We start from the raw sequence: 10,222 nt of genomic DNA, 5'->3' as shown, positions 1-10,222 counted from the left end.
GGCTCTTATATTTAGATTATGATCCAGTTTGAGTTAATGTTTGTGTGTAGTGTGAGGTACATTAGTACCTCACATTGCTATGCCCTCCTCCAGGGGACCTTCCTGATCCGGGGATTGAACCTGTGTCTTTTACATCTCTTGCACTGGCAGGTGGGTTCTTTTTCATAACCACCATCTGGGAAGCCCTACTAAGTGCCCAGCATTATCCTAAACACGAATTCTATAAACTCATAAATGCTTACACCAAAGCTGTAAGACACAGACTACCTCACACTAGTATGTTACATTCTAACATAAGAATATTCAATTGTTCTTGCACCACTTGTTGCAAAATTATTCTTTCCTCACTGAATTACTTTGGTCCTTTGTTGAAAATCATTTGACCATTTATGTGCAGGTTTAAACTCCAGTACTTTGCCACCTGATGCGAAGAACTGACTCATTTGAAAAGACCCTGATTCTGGGAAAGATTGAGGGCAGGAGGAGGAGGGGATGACAGAGGATGAGGTGGTTGGATGGCGTCATTGACTCAATGGTCATGGGTTTGGGTGGACTCTGGGAGTTGGTGATGGACAGGGAGGATTGGTGTGCTGGAGTTCATGGGGTCATGAAGAGTCAGACATGACTGAGCAACTGAACTGAACTGAACTGATTTCTTCTTTTGAGGAATAATCATTCTCCCATTTGATAAATGTTTGTGGGACAGTAATAGAGTGGGCACAGGAACCAAGCTGGGATCCTCTGATACTTTCTATCAAGGATTTGAACCCTGAGAAGCAAGACCAACTAACTGAACGGTGTGCAGTTACATTCAGCTTTAATGATAGTTTCCTACCCAGACTCATTCCATAAGACTCTCAATAATAAGAATGAGCAATCCATGTAGTATTTAATTTAGCCCATGTGTACGTGCTAAGTCACTTCAGTCATATCTGACTCTTTGCGACCCTATGGATTGTACCTCACCAGGCTCCTCTGTCCACGGGGATTCTCCACGTGGGAATACTGGACCAGGTTGCTATGCTCTCCTCCAGGGGATCTTCCTGATCCGGGGATTGAACCTGTGTCTTTTACATCCTTGCACTGGCAGGAGGGTTCTTTTTCACTACCACCATCTGGGAAGCCCTACTAAGTGCCCAGCATTATCCTAAACACTAATTCTATAAACTCATAAATGCTTACACCAAAGCTGTAAGACACAGACTACTATTGTCCTCATTTTATAGTTGGGAAAACCAAAGCAGGCAGAGTCTAAGTAACTTTGTTGTGGTTGTTTAGTCACTAAGTCACCTCTAACTCCTTGTGACTCCATGAACTGCAGCACGCCAGGCTTCCCTGTCCTTCATTATCTCCCTGAGTTTGCTCAAACTCATGTCCATTGAGTCAGTGATTCCATCCAACCATCTCATTCTCTGTTGCCCCCTTCTCCTCTTGCCCTCAATCTTTCCCAGCATCAGAGTCTTGTCCAACAAATCAGCTCTTCATATCAGGTGAAGGATTGGAGATTCAACTTCAGCATAGTCCTTCCAATGAATATTCAGGGTTGATTTCCTTTAGGATTAACAGGTTGGATCTCCTTGCTGTCCAAAAGGTACTCTCAAAAGTCTTCTCCAGCACCACAATTTGAAAGCATAAATTCCTCAGTGCTCAGCCTTCCTTATGGTTCCAACTCGCACATCCATACATGACTACTGGTAAAACCATAGCTTGGACTATATGGACCTTTGTCGGCAAAGTAATGTCTCTGCTTTTTAATATGCTGTCTAGGTTTGTCATAGCTTTTTTCCCAAGGAGCAAGAATCTTTTAATTTCATGGCTGCAGTCACCGTCTGCAGCAATTTTGGAGCCCAAGAAAATAAAATCTATCACTGTTTCCACTTTTCCCCCAATCTATTTGCCATGAAGTGATGGGGCCAGATATCATGATCTTTGTTTTTAGAATGTTGAGTTTTAAGCCAGCTTTTTCACTCTCTCTTTCATCTTTATCAAGAGGCTGTTTAGTTCTTCTTCACTTTCTGCCATTAGGGTGGTATCATCTGCACATCTGAGGTTGATATTTCTCCTGGCATTCTTGATTCCAGCTTGTGCTTCATCCAACCCAGCACTTGGCATGATGTCCTCTGCATATAAGTTAAACAACAGGGTGACAGCTCTTGATGTACTCCTTTCCCAATTTTGAACCAGTCTGTTGTTCCATGTTCAGTTCTAACTGTTGCTTCTTGTCCTGCATACAGGTCTTAGGAGACAGGTAAGGTGGTCTGGTATTCACATCTCTTTAAGAATTTTCCACAGTTTGTTGTGATCCACACTGTGAAAGGCTTTGGCATAGTTGGTGAAGCAGAAGTAGATTTTTTTTTTTTTGTAATTCTTTTTATTTTTCTATGGTCCAGCAGATATTGGCAATTTGATCTCTGGTTCCTCTGCCTTTTCTAAATCCAGCTTGTACATCTAGAAATGATTGGTTCTAAGTAAATTGCCCAACCTCAAAACCAGTATGTAGCAAGGCTATGATTTGAACCAGGAAATCTGATTCCAGAGACCATGCCTTTAAACATCAGGCTATCCTATCTTGGTTGAGCTTCCTCTTTCCTAACCTGTGGAGGTGTTTTTGTTCCTGCCTACTCCAAGGCCTGGGTATAGTCTGGAGGTGATCTTTGAGGGTCCAATCCCCATTTCCTCCCAGTAAATCACCTGTGTCTGAATTACCTACAGTCAGTTTTTGTTTCCTCAACCAAAGCCCCTTAATAAGTCCAATCCACAAAGTCATGGCAGGGATTTAAGAAAAATGATGCAGGTCAACCACTGAGTGCAGTACTAGGACATAGCATATCAGTAGATCTCAGAGATGATGATGATGATGAAGATAGTGATGATGGTGGGGAAAATGATGCTAATATAAAAATATATGTCTTATCAAGCCCTAAACCTAGGGATCCAAATCCAGGAATGAAAAGCAAGAGAAAGGATATCTTACTTGCACTTGGCCTTATGGCAGGGTCCGTTTGGTGGCTGTATTCATTATCTATTGGTGTATAACAAATTATCCCAAAGTGTATCAGCTTAACACAACATTGACCCCACAGCATCTGTGGATCAGGAATAAGTCTCCCATGAGCCTGCAAACAGGCTACTGGCTTGGGCTTTATTATTATCTGAAGGCTAGACTGGTAGGGAATGTGTATCTGCTACCAACCTCACTTATGTGGTTGCTGGCAAGCCTCAGTTCCTTGGCATGTGGGCTTTGACATAGAATTTCATGTGACATGGCAGCTGGCTTTCCCCAGGGCAAGTGATCCAAGAGAGAGCAAGATGGAGTGCCCAAGATAGAAGCCTCAGTACTTTTATAACTTAAAAAAATTTTTTTTAATTAATTTACTTTGTAATTGATGGATAATTGCTTTATAGAATTGTGCTGGTTTCTGCCGAACATCAACAGGAATCAGCCATAGGTATACATAAATACCCTCCCTCTTGAGTCTCCCTCCCATCTCCCTCCCCATACCACCCCTCTAGGTTGTTCAGATCAGATCAGATCAGATCAGTCGCTCAGTCGTGTCTGACTCTTTGCAACCCCATGAATCGCAGCACGCCAGGCCTCCCTGTCCATCACCAACTCCCGGAGTTCACTCAGACTCATGTCCATTGAGTTGGTAATGCCATCCAGCCATCTCATCCTCTGTCTTCCCCTTCTCCTCCTGCCCCCAATCCCTCCCAGCATCAGAGCCTTTTCCAATGAGTCAACTCTTCGCATGAGGTGGCCAAAGTACTGGAGTTTCAGCTTTAGCATCATTCCTTCCAAAGAAATCCCAGGGTTGATCTCCTTCAGGATGGACTGGTTGGATCTCCTTGCAGTCCAAGGGACTCTCAAGAGTCTTCTCCAACACCACAGTTCAAAAGCATCAATTCTTCGGCACTCAGCCTTCTTCACAGTCCAACTCTCACATCCATACATGACCACAGGAAAAACCATAGCCTTGACTAGACGAACCTCTGTTGGCAGAGTAATGTCTCTGCTTTTGAATATGCTATCTAGGTTGGACATAACTTTCCTTCCAAGGAGTAAGCGTCTTTTAATTTCATGGCTGCAGTCACCATCTGTAGTGATTTTGGAGCCCAGAAAAATAAAGTCTGACACTGTTTCCACAGAGCCCCAGTTTGAGTTCTCAGAGTCACACAGCAAATTCCCATTGGCTATCTATTTTTTCATATGGTAATATAAGTTTCCTTGTTATTCTCTCCATACATCCCCCCCTCTCCTTCTCCCCCTACACCCTGTCCATAAGTCTGTTCTCTGTGTCTACGTCTCCACTAAGAGTTAGTCACTCAGTTGTGCCCGACTCTGCCCATGGATTGCAACCCACCAGGCTCCCCTGTCCATGAGATTTTTTGGGCAAGGATACTGGAGTGGGTCTCCATTTCCTTCTCCAGGGGATCTTCCCAACCCAGGGATCGAACCCGGGTCTTCCGCACTGCAGGCAGATTCTTTACCAACTGAGCTACAAGGGAAGCAGTGTCTCCACTGCTGCCCTGCAAATAATTTCATCAGTATCATCTTTCTAGATTCCATATATATATACATTAGTATAAGGTATTTGTTTTTCTCTTTCTGACTTCAGTCTATATAATATGCTCTAGGTTCATCCACCTCATTAGAACTAACTTGAATGCATTCCTTTCTATGGCTGACTAATACTCCATTGTATACATGTAACACAGCTTCTTTATTCATTAATCTGTCGATGGACATCTAGGTTGCTTCTGTGTTCTCTCTATTGTAAATAGTGCTGCAGTGAAGATTGGGGTACACGTGTCTTTTTCAATTTTGGTTTTCTCGGGGTATATGCCTAGTAGAGTCTTTTTATAACTGTATCTCAGATGTGACATGGCATCACTTCTGCATTTCTGTTTGTAAGAAGTCAATTAGTAAATCCAACCCACACTCAAAGGGAAGGGATAAAAAGAGGGCGTGAATATTTGGAGGGGGAACACTGGGGATTCTCTTAGAGGCTGTATATACCACCGTGACAGTCTTGTGGGAACCAAAGTTAGGTGAGGATGTACCACCCAAGGAAGCCAAAAGAAAGAGCTTGAGAATGAGTTTGAGTAAAATTCCTTAGAGAGATGTCTACTCTCTTTAATCCTGAAGAATTTCTTAGAAACTTCCCATCAGTAGTCTTATTTGAGATGGATCAAGATTGGCTTTATAGCTTTTCATGGGAAGGAGAATAAACTAACCTGGATTCAGGTTCTCTTTCATTTATTGCATCATTAGACATCTACTGAACATCTACCCTGTGTCAGGCACTATGCCAGAGATACCTAAGACCTCAAGGGGTTCAAAATTCTAATGATAGAGACATGAGATAAAACAATTGTAATGGAACTATGTACAAGGTAGGGCTTCCCTGGAAGCTCAGCTGGTAAAGAATCCGCCTGCAATGAAGGAGACCCTGGTTCGATTCCTGGGTCAAGAAGATCCCCTGGAGAAGGAAAAGGCTACCCACTCCAGTATTCTTGCCTGGAGAAGCCCCATGGACAGAGGAGCCTGGCAGGCTACAGTTCATGGGGTCACAAAGAGCTGGACATGACTGAGCGACTAAGCACAGCACAGCACATGTACAAGGCATGGTAGTGGCACAGGAAGGGAGATATCCAACTCTGCCTGAGAAGTTCAATGAAAGATTCAGAAGGAATACTGAGGCTAGGCCTTGCAGCATGCATAGGCATTTGCCAGCAAAGGGGACGTGTGAAGGCATGAGAGGAGGAGGACACACAAGGCGGTAATAGTATATACAAGGGTCTGCCATGTTCAGGGAAGTGTGAAGTTTGTTGTGGTTGAATGGAGGGTAAGAGTGGATGGGTGACAGATGAATCTGGATATTTTCAAGGGCCGTATATACCATGTGGGCTTCCAGGTGGCGCTAGCGGTAAAGAACCCTCCTGCCGATGCAGGAGATATAAGAGATGCAGGTTTGATTCCTGGGTCAGGAAGATCCTTTGGAGGAGGGCATGGCAACCCATGGAGAATCCCATGGACAGAGGAGCCTGGGGGGCTATTGTCCACAGGATCGCAAAGAGCTGGACATGACTGAAGCGACTTAACGCTCGTGCATATATCTTGCAGAGGATGTTTTACTCTATCCTGGGTGGGACAGAGACACTCTGAAGGAGATTACACCCTGAGGTAGTGTTGGATTAAGATTGAAAATGCAGCTGTGATTTCCACCACAAGGTGGGTTCTTCTTCAGTAGTGTGTCTTCCCACTAACACAGCAGACTAGGTGGCTTAAACAAGAGAAATTTACCTCTCACAGTTCAGGAGACTGGAGGTCCAAGATGGAGCTGTTGACAAGTCTGGTTTCTCCAGAGGCCTGTCTCCTTGGGTTGCAGATGGCTGTCTCACTATGTCCTCACATGGCCTTTTTTCTGAGATGCCCACCACGGTGTCTCTCTTTCTTGTTCAAAGGACACCAGTCATATTGAATTAGGAACCCTCACTTATGACCCCATCTATCTTAGTTACTTCTTAAATGCCCTAGCTCCAAATATAGTCACAGTGGGGGTTAAGATTTCAACATATGAATTCAGAGAGGGGGATACACAATTCAGTCCATAACAAATAGCTATCATTTTATGAACCATGTATTATCTCCTGGGCCCTGTGCTAAGTAACTCCCATGCAATCTTCCATTTCATCCCCATGCCATTGCAACCTTGGATGAGTTACTTAACCTCTCTACGCCTCAGTTTCCTCATCTGCAAAATACTTGCCTTATTGTGTTGTTATGAATATTAAATGAATTAATATATTTAAAGCATTCAGAACACTGTCTGGTGCAGACTGTTCGTTAAACATATGAATAAACTCTCTCTAAGATATAGATAGAATTAATTTCCTCATGTTACAGACAAGAAAATCAAGACCTTGAAGGAACAGAGGTTGGCTGGCAGAACCACTTGAATTCAGTGCTGTCCTAATCACAATGCTATCATTTTGGATCTCTAAAATGGGCTTAGGGGGGTCTCAGAGCTTGATAGATTCTGATGTGTTTCTCAAGGGAAGGGAGCCTGGCTAATCTCACATTTGGAGAGCAAGGCTTATCAAAAAGCAACTGCTGGCCAACAGTCCTGTCTACACCAGGACTGACACCCTGATCTGCCACCATCTGCTGCCTCAAATGATGAGTAGGGACTTTTTTTCCCCCCAGGTGACAAAGTGGGAATACAGCACTGATTTATATATGGATGCATTTGGAGAAGGCAGAAATTCTAGTGGTGCTGAAGCAGAGGGTGTCTGATATGGGGGCGACATGCCACACTAGTGGTCATTGGGATTTGTATGTCTTGCCTGCCCTTTGTGTTGCAAGCCACAGGGAGATATTGGAGATTTTTAAATAGGATATCCTCATCAGTATTAGGAGAAGGCAATGGCACCCCACTCCAGTACTCTTGCCTGGAAAATCCCATGGACAGAGGAGCCTGGTGAGCTGCAGTCCATGGGGTCGCTAACAGTCGGACACGACTGAGCGTCTTCACTTTCACTTTTCGCTTGCAAGCATTGGAGAAGGAAATGGCAACCCACTCCAGTGTTCTTGCCTGGAGAATCCCAGGAATGGGGGAGCCTGGTGGGCTGCCGTCTATGGAGTCGGACAGAGTTCGACACGACTGAAGCGACTTAGCAGCAGCAGCAGCAGCATCAGTATTAAGCCACAAGAATGGATTTTGGCCAACCTAGGCTAAAAAATTCAATTAAAATTGAAACAGAAGTCAAACAATCATATTTTTGAAAGATTTGCCCCAAAGATCTAGGCAACAAGAAGTAACAGAAAACCCCTCAAAGAAACTTCACTATTTTTCTTTCTCTGCAAGAACCACCTCCAGCTGTAGTCCAGGGAGAAATAATCTGATTGGCTTAGCCTGGGTCACATGACCAACACTAGAAGGGCAGCAACCTCTCTATTGACAGTCTTGGCCAACAATCTTCAATGCACTATGGTAAGTTCCCTAAGTAAAAGTGGATGCTCTTACCTGAAGACAGGAAGTTGTTGAAAACACAAGGGGAGAAGTTGGAAGCAGACTTCTACTAACTGAGACAGCAGACCTGAGAACCAAACTGGAAAACAGTGCTTTTGTTAACCTTTCACCGGATAATCTGCAGTCCTGTGTACATTGGAGCTGTGCTTAAAATCTGCTTTATGCCTAATTTTATTTTATTTTTATCCATTTATTTTGTGGTCCCACATCAGCCTTTAGAAAAACAACAGGTCATGACCTGGAAGCAGATCCCAGGGTGGTTGGGGGAGGTCTAGGGTCCTTTTGCAGATAGTCCTGTGTGTAGCTGGGGAGGTCTGGGGAGGGGAAGGGTGGGTGGGGAGTGCAGTGGGAGAGGTTGGGGCCACGCTGCTCTGTGCTTTGCCCCCCAGTGAGTCTGTAGCCAGTGCAACAGGGCTTTAGAGCAGACCCCCAAGGGTGGCCAGGAGTATGAGGGCCAGGGCCAGGGTCCAGGGAGCCAAGAGGCCAGAGCCATTACAGGATGGCAGCAGGATGTGGTGCATACGAGCTTGGAGCGGCCATTGTATATGGTCTCAAAGCAGCTGGGCACATAAGACTTGCCCACCTTCATCCTGATTGGGGTGTAGTAAGTCTGTAGTTGTGCTGTAGGTGACCACGGCCAGGCAGCACATGGGCTTGAAGCAGTTCTCCGCACTGTAGGTGCATACGTGGCAGTCCAGAGCCTGGGCTACAAGTCAGCACACCAGAGCCACCAGGAACAGGGTGGGTAGAGGAGCCATGGCTGGAGGTGAGAGGGCAGAGTGGGAGCAGAGAAGTGGAGAGCAGCTGGTCCTCGATTCAACTCAATCCAGGGCTGGGGGAAGGCACAGGGGGAGTGGGACTACACCTCATCCTCCAGGAGTTCCTGGTCGCCTGAGGCTCTGAAGCCCCTTGTGTTACACAGTCAGCTCTGTACCCCAGCAGCTGGCTGTGCCCCTCATTCTTACAGCCCAGCTTTACAGGGATGTTCACGAAGCTGTGGCCCAGGCCTAATTTTAGGTTGTGATTTTTCAGAAAAATATGAGTATTTTTCAATAGTTAAAAAATTCTGATGGTAGGCAACTAGGCAACTCTATCTAGAAACAGAGGGTGTTTTATGAACAAACATACTTATGAATTTTTTCAAGTAGTCAATGCTTGAGTTCAAAACCTAAAATGATATACAAATGTATACATGTGAAAGTCTCTTTCCTCTCCCAGGCATATAGATAAGCACTTACTAGTTTCTTATGTATGTACCCTTCTGGTGCTTAAAAAAAAAAAAAAAATTCTGTTATAAATACAGATGGATATATATGGGAAAGACTTGTCCTGGGTTTCTCTCTGGAAGTTGTTGGGCCCCCCACCCCCCGCCCCCGAGGAGGCCTGAAGAAGCTGAAGTTCTATTTTATGAGCCCAGCTCCAGCTCTGTGAGTCTTCCCCTGACCTGAAGTCTTTCGTGGGGACCTGGGCCCTCAGAGTTCTCAATGTTCCGCTTCATTTTCCTGGGCAGGTCCAAAGTTTCCAGGCCTGGGAATGAACGCCCTGTTTCAGTGGAATACTCCAGTTTACTGAGACTGGGAAATTCTGGGGTCAGCTGAGTTTTCACATGCATCCCATTCATCCAGGTTCTCTTGAGCAGAGGTCAACCCTGTTGGCCTTTTGTTTTTGTAAATAAAGTTTTATTGGAACACAGCCACACTCATTTGTTACATATTGCCTGTGGCTGCTTTTGCTTTACAACAGCAGAGCTGAATAACAGAGAAAGGATGGCTTTCAGAGCTACACATATTTTCTACCTGGCTGTTTACGGAAGACTTTTGCCAACCCTGCTGTAGGAGGTGAAAAGCTCATGAGCACATTGCTCTGCAGTGCTTTCCAGTGGTTAGGGAACCTCATGGGGGCCCCTAGTGAGAGACCATCATTTCAGAGAAGCAATGGCTCAGTCAAGAACTGTGGGAATTATCCTTGTTCCTCCTTCCCCTCAGCCTATCCCTGTCCCACATTCAATTCAGCATCAGGCCTGTAGATTTTTCCTCCCAAGTCTCCTTCATTCTGTCCATTCTCTCCATCTCCATCTTCATCATTGCTTTGTCTCTTGCCTAGATCACCTTCCTAAGCCTTCCTCTTCTTCTTGTTTTTGCTCCATCTGTTCTTCACAGAGCAGCCAAAGTGATCTTTGTAAAGTAAAG

The 10,222-nt window shown here is 44.9% G+C and overlaps 1 pseudogene; it reads right to left on the bottom strand.

The window, feature by feature from the left end:
* Positions 1-8,375: 8,375 nt before the first annotated feature.
* Positions 8,376-9,271, bottom strand: LOC147345271 (ly-6/neurotoxin-like protein 1 pseudogene; annotated as a pseudogene).
* Positions 9,272-10,222: the final 951 nt, after the last annotated feature.

Source organism: Bos grunniens, chromosome 25, assembly GCF_055505025.1.
Source record: "Bos grunniens cultivar Pamir isolate PY7600 chromosome 25, Bosgru_T2T1.0, whole genome shotgun sequence".
Lineage (NCBI taxonomy): Eukaryota > Metazoa > Chordata > Mammalia > Artiodactyla > Bovidae > Bos > Bos grunniens.
This window is presented reverse-complemented; position numbering and strand designations above follow the sequence as displayed.